The sequence below is a fragment of the Balaenoptera borealis genome (genome assembly GCF_965194805.1).
Source record: "Balaenoptera borealis genome assembly, chromosome: 5".
Taxonomy (NCBI): domain Eukaryota; kingdom Metazoa; phylum Chordata; class Mammalia; order Artiodactyla; family Balaenopteridae; genus Balaenoptera; species Balaenoptera borealis.
The window spans coordinates 26392041-26412865 of NC_138862.1; the positions used below are offsets into that span (position 1 = coordinate 26392041).

At 37.9% G+C, this 20825-nt stretch overlaps 1 long non-coding RNA gene across 1 annotated transcript in view; it reads right to left on the minus strand.

Moving 5' to 3' along the window:
* LOC309628723 overlaps window positions 1-20825 on the minus strand; it is a 263640-nt gene that overhangs the window by 139097 nt on the left and 103718 nt on the right. The window lies entirely within an intron of this gene.

Sequence of the window (20825 nt, forward strand, 5' to 3'; positions counted from 1 at the left end):
AAGGCAAATACTAACAGCCATAAAAGGGGAAATCGACAGTAACACAATCATAGTAGGGGACTTTAACACCCCACTTTCACCAATGGACAGATCATCCAAAATGAAAATAAATAAGGAAACACAAGCTTTAAATGATACATTAAACAAGATGGACTTAATTGATATTTATAGGACATTCCACCCAAAAACAACAGAATACACATTTTTCTCAAGTGCTCATAGAACATTCTCCAGGATAGATCGTATCTTGGGTCACAAATCAAGCCTTGGTAAATTTAAGAAAATTGAAATCGTATCAAGTATTTTTTCTGACAACAACACTATGAGACAAGATAACAATTACAGGAAAAGATCTGTAAAAAATACAAACACATGGAGGCTACAAAAATACACTACTTAATAACGAAGTGATCACTGAAGAAATCAAAGAGGAAATCAAAAAATACCTAGAAACAAATGACAATGGAGACACGATGACACAAAACCTATGGGATGCAGAAAAAGCAGTTCTAAGAAGGAAGTTTATAGCAATACAAGCCTACCTCAAGAAACAGGAAACATCTTGAATAAACAACCTAACCTTGCACCTAAAGCAATCAGAGAAAGAAGAACAAAAAAACCCCAAAGTTAGCAGAAGGAAAGAAATCATAAAGATCAGATCAGAAACAAATGAAAAAGAAATGAAGGAAACAATAGCAAAGATCAATAAAACTAAAAGCTGGTTCTTTGAGAAGATAAAGAAAATTGATAAACCATTAGCCAGACTCATCAAGAGAAAAAGGGAGAAGACTCAAATCAATAGAATTAGAAATGAAAAAGGAGAAGTAACAACTGACACTGCAGAAATACAAACGAGCATGAGAGATTACTACAAGCAACTCTACGCCAATGAAATGGACAACCTGGAAGAAATGGACAAATTCTTAGAAATGCACAACCAGCCAAGACTGAACCAGAAAGAAATAGAAAATATGAACAGACCAATCACAAGCACTGAAATTGAAACTGTGATTTAAAATCTTCCAACAAACAAAAGCCCAGGACCAGATGGCTTCACAGGCGAATTCTATCAAACATTTAGGGAAGAGCTAACACCTATCCTTCTCAAACTCTTCCAAAATATTGCAGAGGGAGGAACACTTCCCAACTCATTCTACGAGGCCACCATCACCCTGATAGCAAAACCAGACAAAGATGTCACAAAGAAAGAAAACTACAGGCCAATATCACTGATGAACATAGATGCAAAAATCCTCAACAAAATACTAGCAAACAGAATCCAACAGCACAATAAAAGGATCATACACCATGATCAAGTGGGGTTTATTCCAGGAATGCAAGTATTCTTCAATATATGCAAATCAATCAACATGATACACCATATTAACAAACTGAAGGAGAAAAACCATATGATCATCTCAATCGATGCAGAGAAAGCTTTTGACAAAATTCAACACCCATTTATGATAAAAGCCCTGCAGAAAGTAGGCATAGAGGGAACTTTCCTCAACATAATAAAGGCCATATATGACAAACCCACAGCCAACATCATCCTCAATGGTGAAAAACTGACACCATTTCCACTAAGATCAGGAACAAGACAAGGTTGCCCACTCTCACCACTATTATTCAACATAGTTTTGGAAGTTTTAGCCACAGCAATCAGAGAAGAAAAAGAAATAAAAGGAATCCAAATCAGAAAAGAAGAATTAAAGCTGTCACTGTTTGCAGATGACATGATAGTATACATAGAGAATCCTAAAGATGCTACCAGAAAACTACTAGAGCTAATCAATTAATTTGGTAAAGTAGCAGGATACAAAATTAATGCACAGAAATCTCTTGCATTCCTATACACTAATGATGAAAAATCTGAAAGTGAAATTAAGAAAACACTCCCATTTACCATTGCAACAAAAAGAATAAAATATCTAGGAATAAACCTACCTAAGGAGACAAAAGACCTGTATGCAGAAAATTATAAGACACTGATGAAAGAAATTAAAGATGATACAAATAGATGGAGAGATATACCATGTTCTTGGATTGGAAGAATCAACATTGTGAAAATGACTATACTGCCCAAAGCAATCTACAGATTCAGTGCAATCCCTATCAAACTACCAATGGCATTTTTCACAGAACTAGAACAAAAAATTTCACAATTTATATGGAAACACAAAAGACCCCGAATAGCCAAAGCAATCTTAAGAACGAAAAATGGAGCTGGAGGAATCAGGCTCCCTGACTTCAGACTATACTACAAAGCTACAGTAATCAAGACAGTATGGTACTGGCACAAAAACAGAAACATAGATCAATGGAACAGGATAGAAAGCCCAGAGATAAACCCACGCACATATGGTCACCTTATCTTTGATAAAGGAGGCAAGCATATACAGTGGAGAAAAGACAGCCTCTTCAATAAGTTGTGCTGGGAAAACTGGACAGGTACATGTAAAAGTATGAAATTAGAACACTTCCTAACACCATACACAAAAATAAACTCAAAATGGATTAAAGACCTAAAGGTAAGGTCACACACTATCAAACTCTTAAAGGAAAACATAGGCAGAACACTCTATGACATAAATCACAGCAAGATCCTTTTTGACCCAGCTCCTAGAGAGATGGAAATAAAAACAAAAATAAACAAATGGGACCTAATGAAACTTAAAAGCTTTTGCACAGCAAAGGAAACCATAAACGAGACCAAAAGACGACCCTCAGAATGGGAGAAAATATTTGCAAATGAAGCAACTGACAAAGGATTAATCTCCAAGATTTACAAGCAGCTCATGCAGCTCAATAACAAAAAAACAAACAACCCAATCCAAAAATGGGCAGAAGACCGAAATAGACATTTCTCCAAAGAAGATATACAGATTGCCAACAAACACATGAAAGAATGCTCAACATCATTAATCATTAGAGAAATGCAAATCAAAACTACAATGAGATATCATCTCACACCGGTCAGAATGGCCATCATCAAAAAATCTAGAAACAATAAATGCTGGAGAGGGTGTGGAGAAAAGGGAACCCTCTTGCACTGTTGGTGGGAATGTAAATTGATACAGCCACTATGGAGAACAGTATGGATGTCCTTAAAAAACTAAAAATAGAACTACCATATGACCCAGCCATCCCATTACTGGGCATATACCCTGAGAAAACCATAATTCAAAAAGAGTCATGTACCAAAATGTTCATTACAGCTCTATTTACAATAGCCAGGACATGGAAGCAACCTAAGTGTCCATCAACAGATGAATGGATAAAGAAGATGTGGCACATATATACAATGGAATATTACTCAGCCATAAAAAGAAACGAAATGGAGTTATTTGTAGTGAGGTGGATGGAGTTAGAGTCTGTCATACAGAGTGAAGTAAGTCAGAAAGAGAAAAACAAATACAGTATGCTAACACATATATATGGAATCTAAGGGAAAAAAAAAAAAGGTCATGAAGAATCTAGTGGCAAGACGGGAATAAAGACACAGACCTACTAGAGAATGGACTTGAGGATATGGGGAGGGGGAAGGGTAAGATGTGACAAAGTGAGAGAGTGGCATGGACATATATACACTACCAAACGTAAAATAGATAGCTATTGGGAAGCAGCCGCATAGCACAGGGAGGTCAGCTCTGTGCTTTGTGACCACCTAGAGGGGTGGGATAGGGAGGGTGGGAGGGAGGGAGATGCAAGAGGGAAGAGATATGGGAACATATGTATATGTATAACTGATTCACTTTGTTATAAAGCAGAAACTAACACACCATTGTAAAGCAATTATACTCCAATAAAGATGTTAAAAAAAAAAAGGAACAAATGAAGGAAACCCTTTTGTCAACACTTTTGGGGAGAAGGATTAGTTAACTACCTTTCCATGAAGGAAGTGTTACTTCTTAACAATTCTCCCTAGATTTATTAACTACTCACTATGCTTGTGATAATGTAATTTATTTTCTCAAAGCCTTTTGTATTTCAAGGAAAAAATACTACTTTATAAGCTGGGCTTCTCTCCAGTTTTTCTGAAAGTTTCCTTTTAATGATCACATCTGGCAATAAAATAGCTCCCATGCCCAGGTATCGATATTATGCATAATTACTCACAGATGGCCAGTAAGCCACCCCGCCCCAGACAGAACAGACAAATCCTCAGGGTCAGCTTGCCCATCTGCAACAAACCTCTACAAGAGAGCTCAAGAGAATCCATGTGTCAGAATCACTGCCCAAATCCACCAGCTCATGAGAAAACTGCTTTCAGATCAAAAATGGGAATAAATTAAAATTCTGACTGCTCAACCAGCACAACAAAATAGAATTGATTATATTCTCAATTCTTCACACTGGAGTACAAAAGTTCAATTTATAAGAAACAAATAAGCTTTAGCTACTTATATGCTTCAAAGTAAAAAAAAAATAAAGCTTTTAGGGTAAGTTTAGGTTACACCTTTGAGAGAGGATATGTTCTTCATTCCTCATTTTTGAGAAAAGCATAGAGAAAAATGCAAGTTATTTCTGCTTTTCCACGCCCTTAAAAATAGGTCCTTGTACACTTACCATTGATCTCTGGGGTAATGCAGCTCCACATTTGGAAGACCCTGAATTTACTGGTGTGATTTGATCTACCCAGGACCAGGAAACGTCCTAGAAACTTCTACTCATGGAATTGAATTTGTCTTACTTCCAATTCTTTTTAACATCTTCAGCTCTTTTGATGTGGTCACATTAAAGATTGAAGAAAAAACAATGAAAACCTTAGGGGAAGCAAACACTAAGCCCTTTTTCCTTCAAATAAGTCTATTCACTGTTGTCCACTCTTTTTATGAGCTCTCATATATAGAGAATTTATCACCCAAAGCTTGTTTATATTTGAGAAGCAATGTGTTACCATCCATTTGTCTTCCTTTAACTAAAACCATAGTAGCAATATAATCCCATCCCTAAGTCATATTTTAAAGGTTTTGTTAAGAGGTGTGTTTGTAGCGTGCTCACTGGAGATGGCTCTTAGGAATTAAAAATCACAGTTTCAGGACTGTGATGAGTCAGTAAATCAGACTTCTCTTTGTTCAGAAGCAAGCATAAGGGTCAGCTGGGGATAGGTAAGTTAAATGATATTCTTTCCCTAGTCACTACTTCATTTACTGATCTTGTTTGAATACTTGCCCACAACATCTTCCCCAGACACCTCTGAAAGGATTTTAAATAAGGATGCTTTTCCTTGAGCCATCTGGCAGCTTCCTGGAAAGCAACAGTGCAAGATGTCCCTACTCACAGAGATTGATTAGATTCACAGAGGAACCTTTCAAAGCTGGTCATTTACAACAAGATGCTCGCTGCCGGCCAAACTTGCTTTAAGGTAGCTCTGGCTGAACTGATACCAATATGGTCAATCGGCATTTCAAAGATAATAAGCTCAATTCTCAGACATGAGAAGTGGTAAAAATACAGGCTACACTAACACTGAAGTCACCCCAAAAGGTGAACATTCAGATACAGCGTACTGTTCACTCAACAAGCATTTATGAAGCACCTACTATGTAGCAGATATTATTAGGTACTAGGAAGATAGGGATGACAAAGGCACAATCCTTGCATCCCAGAAGTTCATGATCTTGTAAAGGAGAGAGCCATATAAGCAAATAACTTGCAGTTTAGTTTGAAGGTTATTGAAATAATACATAAGTAAAACATGAAAGATGAAAATCTGAACTAATCCTAGTGAGAAATAAACCCAGCAAAAAAGAAAGTACAAACTTAAGAGATATAAACAAATATTGTTTCTTGAAGATTAACTGGATGTGGCAGGTGTGGAGAGAAAAGCATTCAGGTTTGGGAAAGTGAATGGGGAAAGCAGGAGGAATAAAACAGAAGAGCTGAAGGAGAGATACAGACTGGGGAGTCATCAGTGCATCCGGATGGATTCAAGTCGTGCAAAGAGATAATAGTGTATTACCCTTTAAGAAAAGGAAAAGACCAAGAACAGATTCTGAACCACACCAAGTTTTAGGAGATAACAGAATAAGAGAATCTGGTGAAGGCGACGGAAAAGTAACAGTTGGTGAGAAAGGAGACCAAAACACAGTGGCCTTGCGGATGCTAAAAGAAGTTTCAAAACAGGGAGCAGTCAATTGTATCAAATGTCTCAGAAAAGTTAAGATGGAGACTGAAAAATATTTCTGGGATTTAAATATTAAGAAAATGTTACTGAACTTGGCCAGAGCAGTCAACAGAGCCTTGAAAGCAGTATCACATGGTGGGCATATTGGTGTTTGAGGAGCCATTTAATCTATCATCCAACATAAACTTAACTGAAGAACTTAACAGATCGCATTGGCTGAGAAACTGGAATATTTATTTATTCAGTGATTAGTTTCAGCTTTTACATAGAAAAATTCAGGCCAGCTATAAAAGACAGTGTTTTGTCAACTTGCCCACAATATTCTAAATCCAATAAGCTTAGGTACCAGCAGTGCTGCTGTGCAGGGTCTTGGGAAGACTCTGTTGCCAGCATTAACCCTTTGTTTGCTGTATCATAGAGAACTCTAGGATATCCCTGAGGGGAAGGGCTGGGGCTCTGGGTTGGAGAGGATGTAGTGGCTTTTTACCAACAGTGTAGAAATACATCAATATTTCACCAACCTATATGGCCATATCTATATAGATAGATAATCAACCCTCAGTAACCAATAAACAAAACTGATCACATAGATAATTTCAACTTGAAATTATTAGCTTTTCAATCTTAGAGTGGTAAGTGGTAACACATTTTTTCAATTTACTTATGTATCCTGTATGCAATTTATACATACTGAATATATTCTGCATTGTTTCAGAACCCAACATGGTTTAGACAATGGGAGATCTAAGACAAGTGGAAGGTCAGCTCTTGTGACCCTAAATTCCATTCAGGGAAATAAATTGTGCATAGCTAACACAACTGGCAATAATTACTAACATCTAAGCAATAACGTGGCAATGAGAAAAAATTAATTTAATATAAATCCTGGTGGGGCTAAGCTCAAGGGAGTGACCAGGATGGCATAATGTTATTTAAGGAAGGCTGTCAGAGGTGAGACTTGTGCTGAAAAACAGGGTATTAATAGAAATACTTTCTTTGTAAATACAATTGAAACTCTTCATTAGTCCTCTGTGTTCACATTTTATCACAAAGTAAACAGGAGTGAAACTTTAGAGTCAGTTGGTAGAGTCAAACAAGCCCTTGACTCAATAGACCAGAATCCCAGGCCTCTCTTTGTGATACTTTATGGTGAGACCCTGGAGAAGGAATCTGCCTTTCTTCTTTTTTGATCTCAACTGGTCTTATATGTAAAAGGACTCTTCGGATTACCTGTTTTCTAATATCTCCTCCAGTTCCAGGGAGTCTGATCTATCAGTTCTCAGATTCTAACTCCTCTCTAGTTGAAGAACAAGGCCAGCATTAGCAGAGTAATTTGTGTTTTTGAACCACCAAAGAGTAGATTAAAATGAAGAATTACCTCCAGGGATCTGACAAGAGCATCTTGAAGAGCAGAGATGCCAGATATGCACAGTCAACCCTGCTACATCATCCAACACAGGATGGGCTTCTCTGCCAACTCTTCGCCGCATAGTTAACTATTCCCTTATCGTCTCCTCACTGTTCACCAATCATGACATCGGTGCTGATACCACTGAAGTTATTGATAATACTTCAGAGCACAGCCACTATTATCTTTTAAAGGGTAGTAATTCCATTTTAACTTCCTGAAAATTCTAACTACGACTACAGTGAGTGTATTTGTTATAACACTGAATCACCTTTTTTAAATTGAAATTACCATGTTAAAATAACATCCAAGCAGTCCTAAATCTGGAAATGTAGGAAAATAATTTTCTGTTTCTCTTTCCTGACAAGACCTACTTACTTTTTCTAAATTATAAATGCCAATTGACTCAGACCATGGACTGTTAACCTTTGGAAAGTAAAAGAGGAAAATGAGGTAATTTCCTATGAGTAAGTTAAACTTATATTCTTTACAATAACAGATTTTTTATTAATTGTAATAAATACTGTAGTCTATGACTCTTTGCACATTTTTCTTTTTTTATTTACCTCATCTTCATATGATAAAAGAGAATTTTCTCAAGTTAATACTCATGATCAAAATCCATGGTTTTCATCAAAAGTCAAGAGTATAGAATCTCCTGAGGATCTTTTCTGAATTACAAATGGCTCGCTGTTTTAAAAAAGGGATTTCCTTAAACTATGTCCTCACAGTATCAAACATCTATGCAGACATTGAGAAATGCTGAGGAAATAAGACCAAAAACTTAGTGAACCAAGTAAAGTTGATTGGGAAGCCTCAAAGATACATGCATTTTCCACTTGAACCAAGGATTCATCATCGCTCTATTTTTCTTTCATAAATTGGCCCTGATTACTTCTGAGGGTACAATCAGAAAGATTCTGTAGTTTTGGGATACCCTATACCCAGGGCTAAAAGCTGACAGCAGAAATATTTTATAGCAATAGTTCTCATCTCAAAGGCCAATTTTTGTAAACTGTGTACCTTCCCCCTGCTTTTTAAAAAAATCTTCCTAATTCTTTATTTCCTTTTAGTGAGGGTGATTGCATCCTTAACATAGAAGGAGCAAGCATTTTTGTCTTCATGGGCAAGAAAGAAAGAGTAAGTTTAAGAGACTCAAGGAGAGAAAAAGCATCCATGGAACAGAGTAGTGTCAGCCAGAAAAGGCAAGGAACTCAGGTTAAATGCCCCAATCTTGCACCAAAACAGAAGGAACACACTGAACCACTCTGGGCCAAGGAAGGACCTTCAGGCTTGGCAGTGAAAGACCCATATGGGACTTCTCTGGCGGTCCAGTGGTTAAGACTCTGCACTTCCACTGCAGGGGGCATGGGTTCGAACCCTGGTCGGGAAAATAAGATCCCGCACGCCTCGCCGGGTGGCCAAAAAAAGTAAAAAATAAATTAAAAATTTAAAAATTTATTTTAAAAAAAGACCCATATGTAGTTCCCCTACATTCAGAGCGTGGACTGAATTTTCCAGCTTATAACCAAAGGTTCAGGGCTAAATAAACTTGCCTTTGTTGTACTGCTCTTTCCTTATATTTCCAGCAAGTTTAGACAGAAATAGCATCCTAGACTCTAACTTTCTCACAAACTTCCACTGAGAAAATCTTAATTTTGGTTTTACAATCGTCCTTATTTGTATCCCTTTGGCTCTCAACACTGAGTGTTTGTTTATTCCTACCAAGAGTCTGACAGGAATAGATGAACATCTGAATTTCGATACTTTTGCAAGCTGGCTCTGCACATAGACATTGAACAAGTGCTTTTGAAGATAATGTTATTGGAAGACTAAAATAAAAAAGTAGTAGGATACCAGGATGTATTAACAGGGGTGCAACTTGCCAGGAGTCAGGAAGCAACCTTCCACTTCTTGGCAATGGCCTGACCCTAATAGAATACTGTGTCCAGTGTTTGTCTTTGCAGTTTAAAATGAATATGAAGAAATTTGAGAGGCGCTAAAGGAGAGCAAAAAAAGTAAAATACACTGAGGATAAAAAAATGAAAAGCAGTTATTTGGAAAAAAAGATTAAAGATACCAAGGTTGTTTAAACTGGAAAAGAAAAGCCTGGGGGAGATTTCATGGGAAGTGTCATAGTAAGTAAAAAAATCAACCAAATTATTCTGCATCTTGATCCAGGAAATAATGAGAGGAAATGTGCTAAAATTAGAGTGAGGGCAAGAGAGCTTGATTAGGCATAAGAAAGAAATTCTTGGCCTTGACATTGGAACTCTGGAGTATACTGTCAAAAAAGTTGTGAAATTTCTTGGAAACATCAATAACAATCTGTACTAATTGATGAAGGCATTTTTCTGCCACAAGAAAAACATTTAAATCAGATAACTTCTTGAAGTCCCGATCCTGGGGCATATTTATATGAATTTAGCGACCTAAAAAGCAAGGTCATATCCAAATTCCCAAGCCCAAAACATTTTTTTTCATAAACAGTATTTAGGTCTCTGACACCTCCAGGTTTTATTTGATTAGATTTAAGAGGCCTGAAGTTTGTGTTCAAAGATTTTTTTATTATTTCTTTAATGTATCTTTGTCTCTTTTCTTGCATCAGAGTCTCTTTTTAGTAATTATTTAGGGTCCTGAGATTATTGAAAAGAAGATAAGGACATTCTGGCTTATAGCATATGAGACATCCAAGTCGACTTCCTGGTCAAGCCTTCTACAAAAAAGGTGCAAAATAAAACCATCTCCCATTTCTATAATTCATGGTCCCTTTCCAGGTAAGTTTCCTTCACCACATTAATAACGGCCTACCCCATGTGGTTTCCCAAGGCCTGAATGAACAAAATGTGGAGGAGGAAAGAGAGAGAGGAAGTTAAGAAAGAAGTATGAATAAGATCAGAGAGCATAAAATAGGAAGAGTAAGAAGTTTGAACTTTATTTTGATGAGGTGGGGGGACATTGAAAGATTTTAGGTAGAAAAGAGATCTAATCCAATGTTTATTTTATTGAAATCATTCTGAAAGTGTAGAGAATGGAATAGAATGAGGTGAGACCAGATGTGAGATATGATGATGGCTTAAACATGGTAATGGCAATCAAGGTGGAGCATGTCAAGTGGTTCCAGAGATATTTAAGAGGCATAGTGATTAATTAGATGAAATACAGGGTTGGTGAATGAGAGAAAAATCAAGGACAATTCTCAGGTATCTGATATAAAGAAAGATTGGGAGGACAGAGGTGCTTCTTTTCCAACTTAGTCACTCTAAGCCTGAAAGCTGCAAGGATACATATAAGAAGATTCCCTGGCAGTTATGTGAACTCCTCAAAATCTTTTTCTTCCTGGATCAAAGGCATTGGCATTCAGCTGAACAAATAGTTGGATTGCCTTTAACATATTTCTGAGGCTTTGCTGAGATATCCTTGTTTAATCCTCAAAACTTACTTGACAAATGTCATACCTGACAAATGTCCCATAAATTATTTGACAAATGAAGTACTAGAAATACCAAACCATGCAAGTCTGGAATCCAAATGCCCTGACTGCTTCATAGCACTTTAGATTTTTGTGAAAATTCTATTCCCAAAAATCAAGTGATTTTTTCCCCATTTCCGAGGGCAATTCAAAACTTCAACTACTCTAAATCTTATGTGCAGTAGCAAATCCACTCATTATATAATTTTCAGGTTTATTTGGAAACTCTAATATAAGCTGCTTTGGTGGTTTCTGCATTAGCACTCCCCTGGCGACTGTGTAAGGGTTGTCATGCAGTTTTAATTGAATCTGCCTAACACTCTCCTGGAGATTAAAGGTAAGTGCTTCCAAGAGGAAAGAAAAGTAATAGAACAGAAGAGCTTAAAGTCAGGCTGTAAGATTTCAAGAGAAAGGAGTAGAACAATTGTAATATAGCACTTACATCTAAGACAACAATAGCACAAACTCTACTAAAGAAACACTTTAGTGTTTCTTTAATTCACGGTTTGTTCTCAGGGAAACTGTCTCAAAGATGGACAACAGGAGGTCAAGAGTAGCCATTTATTCATTCAATGAATGTCATCTGCAATCATGAAATGAATCTAGGAATATTATTATTAATCCCATGACTTCAGGCAGGTAACTTTATTTAAGGGAAAGAAAAGAAAGCATAATTATTTTTTTTTCATTTGTTTATTATAAGCTTTATTTGAGTTAAAGATAGAAAACAATATACTTTTATAAGTATACTTTTATACTTTGCAATTTAATAATGCAAGTTGTTATGGCAATCTAAAATAGTTTACAGTAATTTCTTTTATATTACACTTCATCATATGATCCTTTTAGACATTATGTATATGTAAGGAATAAAGCTAATCATTTATGAAGTTTAACGATAATCAGAAAATTTTCTTCAAAAAAAATTTCCTTAAGTGTGTTGCTAGGTATAAAGCTCCTAATTGCCAAAATACTTGAATTAAGTGCATGAACCCAAGTCGTTAAATAAAAATAAGCATAATTATTTTTAAACTGGCCATTTTGATTCAATTGGTCAAGGTGGTAGGCTGAAAATTTCTTAGAAGAGAATTGCTCTTTTGTTGAAAACATCTTAATGACATGTTTATTATGGCAATTTCTGAGTGAATGAAATGGAGACAAAACACCTTTTATCCATAATTCTTAACTAGAAGTTTTTTTTCAAACACATTTATAATATTTAACTTGCAACTGAAAAGCCAAGGATGTGACATAATTAGGCTGCACTTCCAGAATATATATGCTTTTACACTTCTCACACAGACAATTTAATCTGGAAAATTTTTTGAGCCAAATGTATTACCCAGCATGACTCTGCAGCTTTCTAGAAATTGCGTCCTAAAGTCAGTTAAATTACATCTGAGAACTGGGAATCCATTTCCTTCCAGAAATTATTCACAAAAAGAAACAAAGACTAGATTGTTTTAAGTAGCTTCATGTCTCCAGCACATTACTGTTGCAACCAACATTAACATTGTACCTGGGGTTTATAAAACTGGTGAAATCAGTTCCCAGTCAGAAGAAGAAAGCTGAAAGTAATCAAATTGTTACACAATGAGACATTCTAAGTCCATATCCAAATTTAGTATTCTATAGGGTTATATGTACCCCATGAAGCATTTTTTTACATCACACAATAGTAATCTAATAATCTATGAATGATTTCTCCATATTCACACCCAGTAATACATTCCCGAACTGAGAAATCCTTTCCAGTCTTTACTGAACACATACTAAGCACCTCCCATGTGAGGGGAGGGGCCCCAGGGTGAAAGCAATAGAGAGTTCAAGTCCATATTTCCAATTTAGCATTAGGTAGATTCCTATGTTATGCCCCTAATTTAGCAGGCAAAGGAGAACTCTAAAAGTTTCCAGTCTGCAATGAAGCAACTGTAACTCAATATTTTTAGGTATGGAGGGTCATTATTATTGGACAAAAATAGGAGTTTCTAAAACAGTCTAAGAATCTCATTTCATATTCAGCTTTGGCCAGTAGAAGTCAATCAATTAACTCTCAATTAGTTCACCTCATACAGAATAAGGCTGAAAATAAAGGAATCATTAAATCTCTATTTCTAAGAAGTTTGTCTATGTGCCCACCACTTTCACCCCACTAGTCACTGTCAGATGGATGTCAGCAAAGAAAATGAAACATATTTCTCAGCAAAAATGCAGCTGGGGGCAAGGAGGGGAGCTACCAAAAGTCTACATAATGGTTATATAAACACTTATCTCTAAACTTCTGCTCCTTCTAACCTTGGAAAGGTGGAGCATCGTTATATCTCAAAAGAAAACCACAGGAACAACATGACCCTTAAGAGCATGCTATTCTGCATTAACATGCATTCAAGATTAATTCCCACACCAGGACAAATAAACATTCATATTAAAGAGAAAATTCCACGGTTCTCACATCAGGGACTTATGGTCCCAACTGGACGATTCAATTATTGGCCTAAGGAAGGATCCTTTTAAAAGAGCCACTTTGAAAAGTCTGTGAAAATTGATTTTAACTAACTGCTTCTCAATTTCTCTACCTGATGTCAAATAGTGTCAGGTCCTTACACATCACATGGCTACAGATTAAAAGAAAAAAAGATAATTTTTCATAAGCTCATTTTTCATTTCATTCTGCATCCTCCTCATAGTAAACAGGAAGAAATAAAAATTTGTCCTCTACAGACATACCTTCTTTACACTTCACTTTACTACTCTTTGCAGATATTGCATTTTTTACAAATTGAAGGTTTGTGGCAACCCTACTTCAAGCATGTCTATTGGCGCCGTTTTTCCAACATTATTTGCCCACTTTGTGTCTCTGAATCACATTTTGGTAATTCTTGCAATATTTCAAACCCTCCACCAGCAAAATATTAAGACTCACTGAAGACTCAGACGATGGTTAGCATTTTTTAGCAATAAAGTATTTTTTAATTAAGACGTGTACTTTTTAGACATAATGCTATTGCACACTTATTAGACTACAGGATATTGTAAACATAACTTTTATATACACTGGTAAACCAAAAAATTTGTGTGACTTGCTTTATCACAGTATTCGCTTTACTGTGGTAGTCTGGAACCGAACCCATAATATCTCCAAGGTACACCTGTACTTATCTGGTCACTGTCCAATTTCCCGGATATTCATAAGCAGCATCTGCAGTAGAGAAGTATGAGGCTCTGGCTGTTGTTAGAGTTCATTATCACTGTTGTATATGTGCTCAGGTCAAGCTGAAGACATTTCCCAGCACAATCTTCAAGACCCACGACTTTTAAAGATACCTATAAAGTCAATTGTTCCCTTCCAATTCTTCCTTACTAGTAGGGGTCTTTGTTTTACTCAATCTGATTTCTACTGAGAGTACTAAGCAGTGGGCAACCCAAGTTGCCGTTGTTCCCTTTCTTCTGTGCCATTTGAATCATCTGTCCTTCACTCTCCACCTTTCTAGGAACAACATACTGCAGAGAATCATATGGTAGACCAAGTCAGGTTCACAGTGAAAGAACTTCATCAAAAGGCTGCTCTCAGCAGAGGAAGGAAAAGTTCTCCTTTTTTATTGCCCATCAAACCTATCATGGTACACTTCCCATCAGCATTTCTGTTCCTGGTTTTGCTTTCAACAAAGCCTATCCTGATAAAACTCGTGTCCATTTCTAGCCTGGATACGAAGGAACTGGATACACATTGTAATATTAGATCAACTCTTCTTCAAACTAGAAGCACTTCCCTTTTTTTTTTATATTTGCCAAATGCAAAGAAAAGCATTGCCCCTTTTTAGTTGAGATAAAAAAGTCTCAGACCACTTCCTGTATTAGAAACATAATGCACAGCAACAGAAATTGGTCCCAACTTATGGTGGCCTCAGACAGCCTACCATGTCTTACAAGTTATGGCAATAAGTCTGATATCCATATTTCATAATGCAACCAAGAAAATGAAGATCAGAAGATAAGGCTCCAGTGGTGAGGTTATGTTAACATAGACTTCTATTGTCAGTGATCCCCAAAAACCAAAACAGTGTCTTTGTTTAAGCCTAATGTATAGTTTCAGCAGAACTGGGATCCTAACACCAAACCACCCTTGAATACTTGCTCATTTATCATACTAAGCATCTCATGCAATTATTCTTCCAGTTGGAAACTTGGGCAGAGGAATGAGATGTCTATTACTGGCTTAATGCTAGATAACAAAAAGTACAGGTCAGCTGTAACCTTTTTGCAACTTTAGTTGAGATGACAAAGAGTCAGTCTAGGTGCTATAACTGATACAACAGACTGGGTGGCTTATACACAACAGAAATTTATTTCTCACTGTTCTGGAAACTGCCAAGTCCAGGATCAAGGTGCCAACAGATTCAGTGTCTTGTGAGATCCCCCTTCGTGGTGCATAGACAGCTGTCTTCTTGCTTTATCCTCACATGGGTGACCAGGTGAGGGAGCTCTCTGGGTCTCTTTTAGAAGGACACTAATCCCATTCATGAGGGCTCCCCCCTCGTGACCTAATCAGATCCCAAAGGCCCCACCTCCAAAATACCATTGGGGATTAGGTTTCAACCTACAAAATTTTTGGTGGGGAAGGGGGGTTAACAAACATTCAGGCTATAACAATATTTATATATTTTTTTAATTACACAGGTAAATCACGACTGTGTATTAAAACATTTAAATACTTCAGATAAGATCAAAACTCCCCTTTCAGGAACGCTCTCCATTCATTCCCCAGGGATAACCCCTATTCTTGTAGCTCCCACACTCACCCTCTTCTAACCCGGCCACCTCAGTGTTACGAAGAAGCCCAGACCAACTTACCAGAAGATGAAAGATCATGTGGAGGAGAACTGAGGAGTCTCAGGCAATATCCAGCACCCACTGCCACACACCTGAGTGAAGACAACCTGGACCCTCCAGCCACAGTGGAGCTTTCAAGATAACTGCAGATTAAATGACCCCAGGATAAGGACCTCCCAGATTTCCAACCTACAGATAATGAGAAATAATAAACTGTTGCTTTAAGCCTGGTTTGTTACACAGCAACAGATAACTGAAAAGTAGCCTTTGCCCATTTTTCTATTAGCTACTTCTTTCTCATTTTTAGAATGTTGTTTTAAGTTTTTATTCTAAAATATACTCCTTTTTAGATTTCACAAATATTTTCTTCTAGTCTCTCAGTTGTATTAATCAGTGTTCATCAAGAAAAACAGAACTGGTAGGAAATATCTGTTCACAGAGTTATTGCAGGGAATTGGCTTATGCAATTGCAGAGGTTGCCTAGGTAAATAAGTTCAAAATCCATAGGGCAGGCCTCCTCAAATGAACTGAAGCTGCAGTCCATGGGGCAGAATTTCTTCTCCTTCAAGGAAACCTCAATTCTGCTCTTAAGGGCTTCCAAAAGATTAAACCAAGCCCACCCACGTAATCTAAAATAATCTCCTTTACTTAAAGTCAACTAATTATGGACTTTAACAGCATCTTCAAAATACCTTCTCAGCAACACCTAGGTTAGTGTTTGAATAAATAATGGAGACTGTAGCTTACCGAAGCAGACATATAAAATGGACCATCACACTTGTCTTTGAATTTACATGGTGCCTTTAATCAAAATTAAGTTTTTTATTTTGATGTAATCAAATGTATCAGTCTTCTCCTTTATGTTTTTGGTACCATGTTTAAAAACAACTGCTTGGGTCTGGATCAAGAGAGTGGAGTAGGAAGACCCTGAGCTCACCTCCTCCCATGGGCACACAGCAACATTACAACTACCTAAAGAGCAACTATCTCTGGGAGTGATCCAAACACTAGCAGAAAAGATTTTCCACAACTAAAGATATAAAGAAGGAGCCACAACAAAATGGGTGGGAGGGCTAGAGATGCAGTCTAGTCAGGACCCACAGCCCCAGTGCAGTGACCCACAAGCGGGAGGAAAATCACAACCACAGAGCTCCTCCTCCAGGAGCAGGGAATCCGATCCTCACATCAGGCTCCCCAGCCCACAGGTCCTGCACTAGGAAAACAAGCCCTCAAAATGTCTGGCTTTGAAATCCAGCAGGGTTTACATTTAGGAGAACCAAAAAACTGTAGGAAACCTGGACTCTGCTCTTAAAGGGTGCATGCAAAAATTCACTTGCTCCGAGCCCCAGCACAGAGGCAGCAGTTTGAAAGTTGCCAGGGCCAGGCCCAATTCCTGATCTTGCAGAGCCTCCTCCCAGAGAGGCAGGAGGCAGCTGAAACTTTCTCCAGGGACTAAGGTGCTTGTGGCAGCCATATCTGTGACACCATCCTACCATGCTGACATCAGCACTGGCAGGCACCATTCTGGAATCCTCCATCTAGCCTATTAGTGCCAGAGGTCTGCACACCTGTAGAAATTACACACTGCCAGACCTCACAGCCAGCCATACCAGGGGCCTGCCTGGCGAAGAACTGTGCTCACAGTGGTCATGGGCCACCAAGTATCACAGCCATGTGAGCCAGGGACCTATTCCACCCAGCAGCACACCCATAGAGATCATGCTTCACCATGCTTCACAGTCAGCCACGCTGAGGGGGCCCGTCCGGCCCACCACTGTGCCCACAGGGGTTGCAGACCACTGATCCACACAACCAGCCATGCCAGGGTCTTGCCTTGAACACCAGGGTGCCCACAGCAATTGTGTGGCTCCAGGCCTCACAGCCAGACAGACACACAGGAGGTCTATCCTGCCCACCAGCATGCCCACAACATTGCATGCCCCGGGCCACACAGCCAGCCAGGCAGGAAGCCAGCCCCACATACCAGTGCACCTGCAGCAGTTGGCCTCACCACAATAGAAAGCCGTATGCAAGCCCACATAGGGAACACATTGGCTCATGTGACCTAAAGGGAGCATGCTGCTGGGCCCCACAGGACATCTACATTAGGCAACTTCTCCAAGATCAGGAAACATAATCTACCTAATACAAAAATATAAACACAGAGAATTAGGTAAAATGAGGAGATAGAGGAATGTGTTCCAAATGAAAGAACCACACAAAAACCTCAGAAAAATAACCAAATGAAACAGAGATGAGCAACCTACCTGATAAAGAGTTCAAAGTAATGATCACAAAGATGCTCACAGAGCTCAGGAGAAGAATAGCTGAACACAGTGAGAACTTCAACAAAAGCTTATAAAATATTTTAAAAGAACCTATCAGAGCTGAGGAATACACTAATTGAAATAAAAAATATACACTAGAGGGAATCAACAGTAGATTAGATGATAAAGAAAAATGGATCAGCCATCTGGAAGACAGAGTAGTGGAAATCACCCAAGAAGCAGAAAAAAGAAAAAGAATTAAGAAAATTGAGGATAAAAGGACCTCTTGGACAACATCAAGCATAATCACATTCACATTATATGAATTCAAGAAAGAGAAGAGAGAGAGAAAGGGGCAGAGAACATATTTGAAGAAATAATACTAAAAATTCCCTAACTTGAGGAAGGAAAAAGACATGCAGGTCAAGGAAACATACAGAGTGCCAAACAAGGTGAGCCCAGAAAGGTCCACACCAAGACACAATGTAATTAAAATGACAAAAATAAAAATAAAATTCTGGCTGTGGCACTTCCATGCCAGCAGGACTTCTGTGCCGGATCCAGTTTCCCGCCACCTGACCATGCTCCTGGGAGAGGCCACACCTCACTGTGATGCAGAGTCTTGTGGGGTTAGGCATCCAAGAGGACTGAGGTTTGCTTGATATGTGGCATGTGCGAGACACCTGAGGACGACTCCGGAACCGTGGGCCTCCGGCATCCAGGTCATTGAGAAACACAGACAGCAGAAGCAAGAAAAACTACAATCCTGCAGCCTGTGGAACAAAAACCACATTCACAGAAAGATAGACAAGATGAAAAGGCAGACGGCTATGTACCAGATGAAGGAACAAGATAAAACCCCAGAAGAACAACTAAATGAAGTAGAGATAGGAAACCTTCCAGAAAAAGAATTCAGAATAATGATAGTGAAGATGATCCAAGACTTCGAAAAAGAATGGAGGCAAAGATCGAGAAGATGCAAGAAATGCTTAACAAAGACCTAGAAGAATTAAAGAAAAAACAAACAGAGATGAACAATACAATAACTGAAATGAAAACTACACAAGAAGGAATCAATAGCAGAATAATTGAGGCAGAAGAACGGATAAGTGACCTAGAAGACAGAATGCTGGAATTCACTGCTGGGGAACAGACTAAAGAAAAATGAATGAAAAGAAATGAAGACAGCCTAAGAGACCTCTGGGACAACATTAAACGCAACAACATTCACATTATACGGGTCCCAGAAGGAGAAGAGAGAGAGAAAGGACCAGAGAAAATATTTGAAGAGATTATAGTCGAAAATTTCCCTAACATGGGAAAGGAAATAGCCACCCAAGTCCAGGAAGTACAGAGAGTCCCATACAGGATAAACCCAAGGAGAAACACGCTGAGACACATGGTAATCAATTTGGCAAAAATTAAAGACAAAGAAAAATTATTGAAAGCAGCAAGGGAAAAACGACAAATAACATACAAGGGAACTCCCATAAGGGTAACAGCTGATTTCTCAGCAGAAACTCTACAAGCCAGAAGGGAGTGGCATGATATACTTAAAGTGATGAAAGGGAAGAACCTACAACCAAGATTACTCTACCTGGCAAGGATCTCATTCAGATTCGATGGAGAAATCAAAAGCTTTACAGACAAGCAAAAGCTAAGAGAATTCAGCACCACCAAACCAGCTCTACAACAAATGCTAAAGGAACTTCTCTAAGTGGGAAACGTAACAGAAGAAAACGACCTATAAAAACAAACACAAAACAATTAAGAAAATGGTCATAGGAACATACATATCAATAATTACCTTAAACGTAAATGGATTAAATGCTCCAATCAAAAGACACAGGCTCACTGAACAGATACAAAAACAAGACCCATCTATATGCTATCTACAAGAGACCCACTTCAGACCTAGGGACACATACAGACTAAAAGTGAGCGGATGTAAAAAGATATTACACGCAAATGGAAATCAAAAGAAAGCTGGAGTAGCAATATTCATATCAGATAAAATAGACTTTAAACTAAAGAATGCTACAAGAGACAAGGAAGGACACTACATAATGATCAAGGGATCAATCCAAGAAAATATAACAATTATAAATATATATTCACCCAACACAGGAGCACCTCAATACATAAGGCACCTGCTAACAGCTATAAAAGAGGAAATCGACAGTAACACAATAATAGTGGGGGACTTTAACACCTCATTTACACCAATGGACAGATCATCCAAACAGAAAATTAATAAGGAAACACAAACTTTAAATGACACAATAGACTAGACAGACCTAATTGATATTTATAGGACATTCCATCCAAAACAAGCAGATTACACTTTCTTCTCAAGTGTGCACGGAACATTCTCCAGGATAGATCACATCTTGGGTCACAAATCAAGCCTTAGTAAATTTAAGAAAACTGAAATCATATCAAGCATCTTTTCTGACCACAATGCTATGAGATTAGAAGTCAATTACAGGGAAAAAAACGTAAAAAACACAAACACATGGAGGCTAAACAATATGTTACTAAATAACCAACAGATCACTGAAGAAATCAAAGAAGAAATCAAAAAATGCCTAGAGACAAATGATAATGAAAACACAGCAATCCAAAACCTATGGGATGAAGCAAAAGTAGTTCTAAGAGGGAAGTTTATAGCTATACAAGCCTACCTCAAGAAACAAGAAAAATCTCAAACAATCTAAC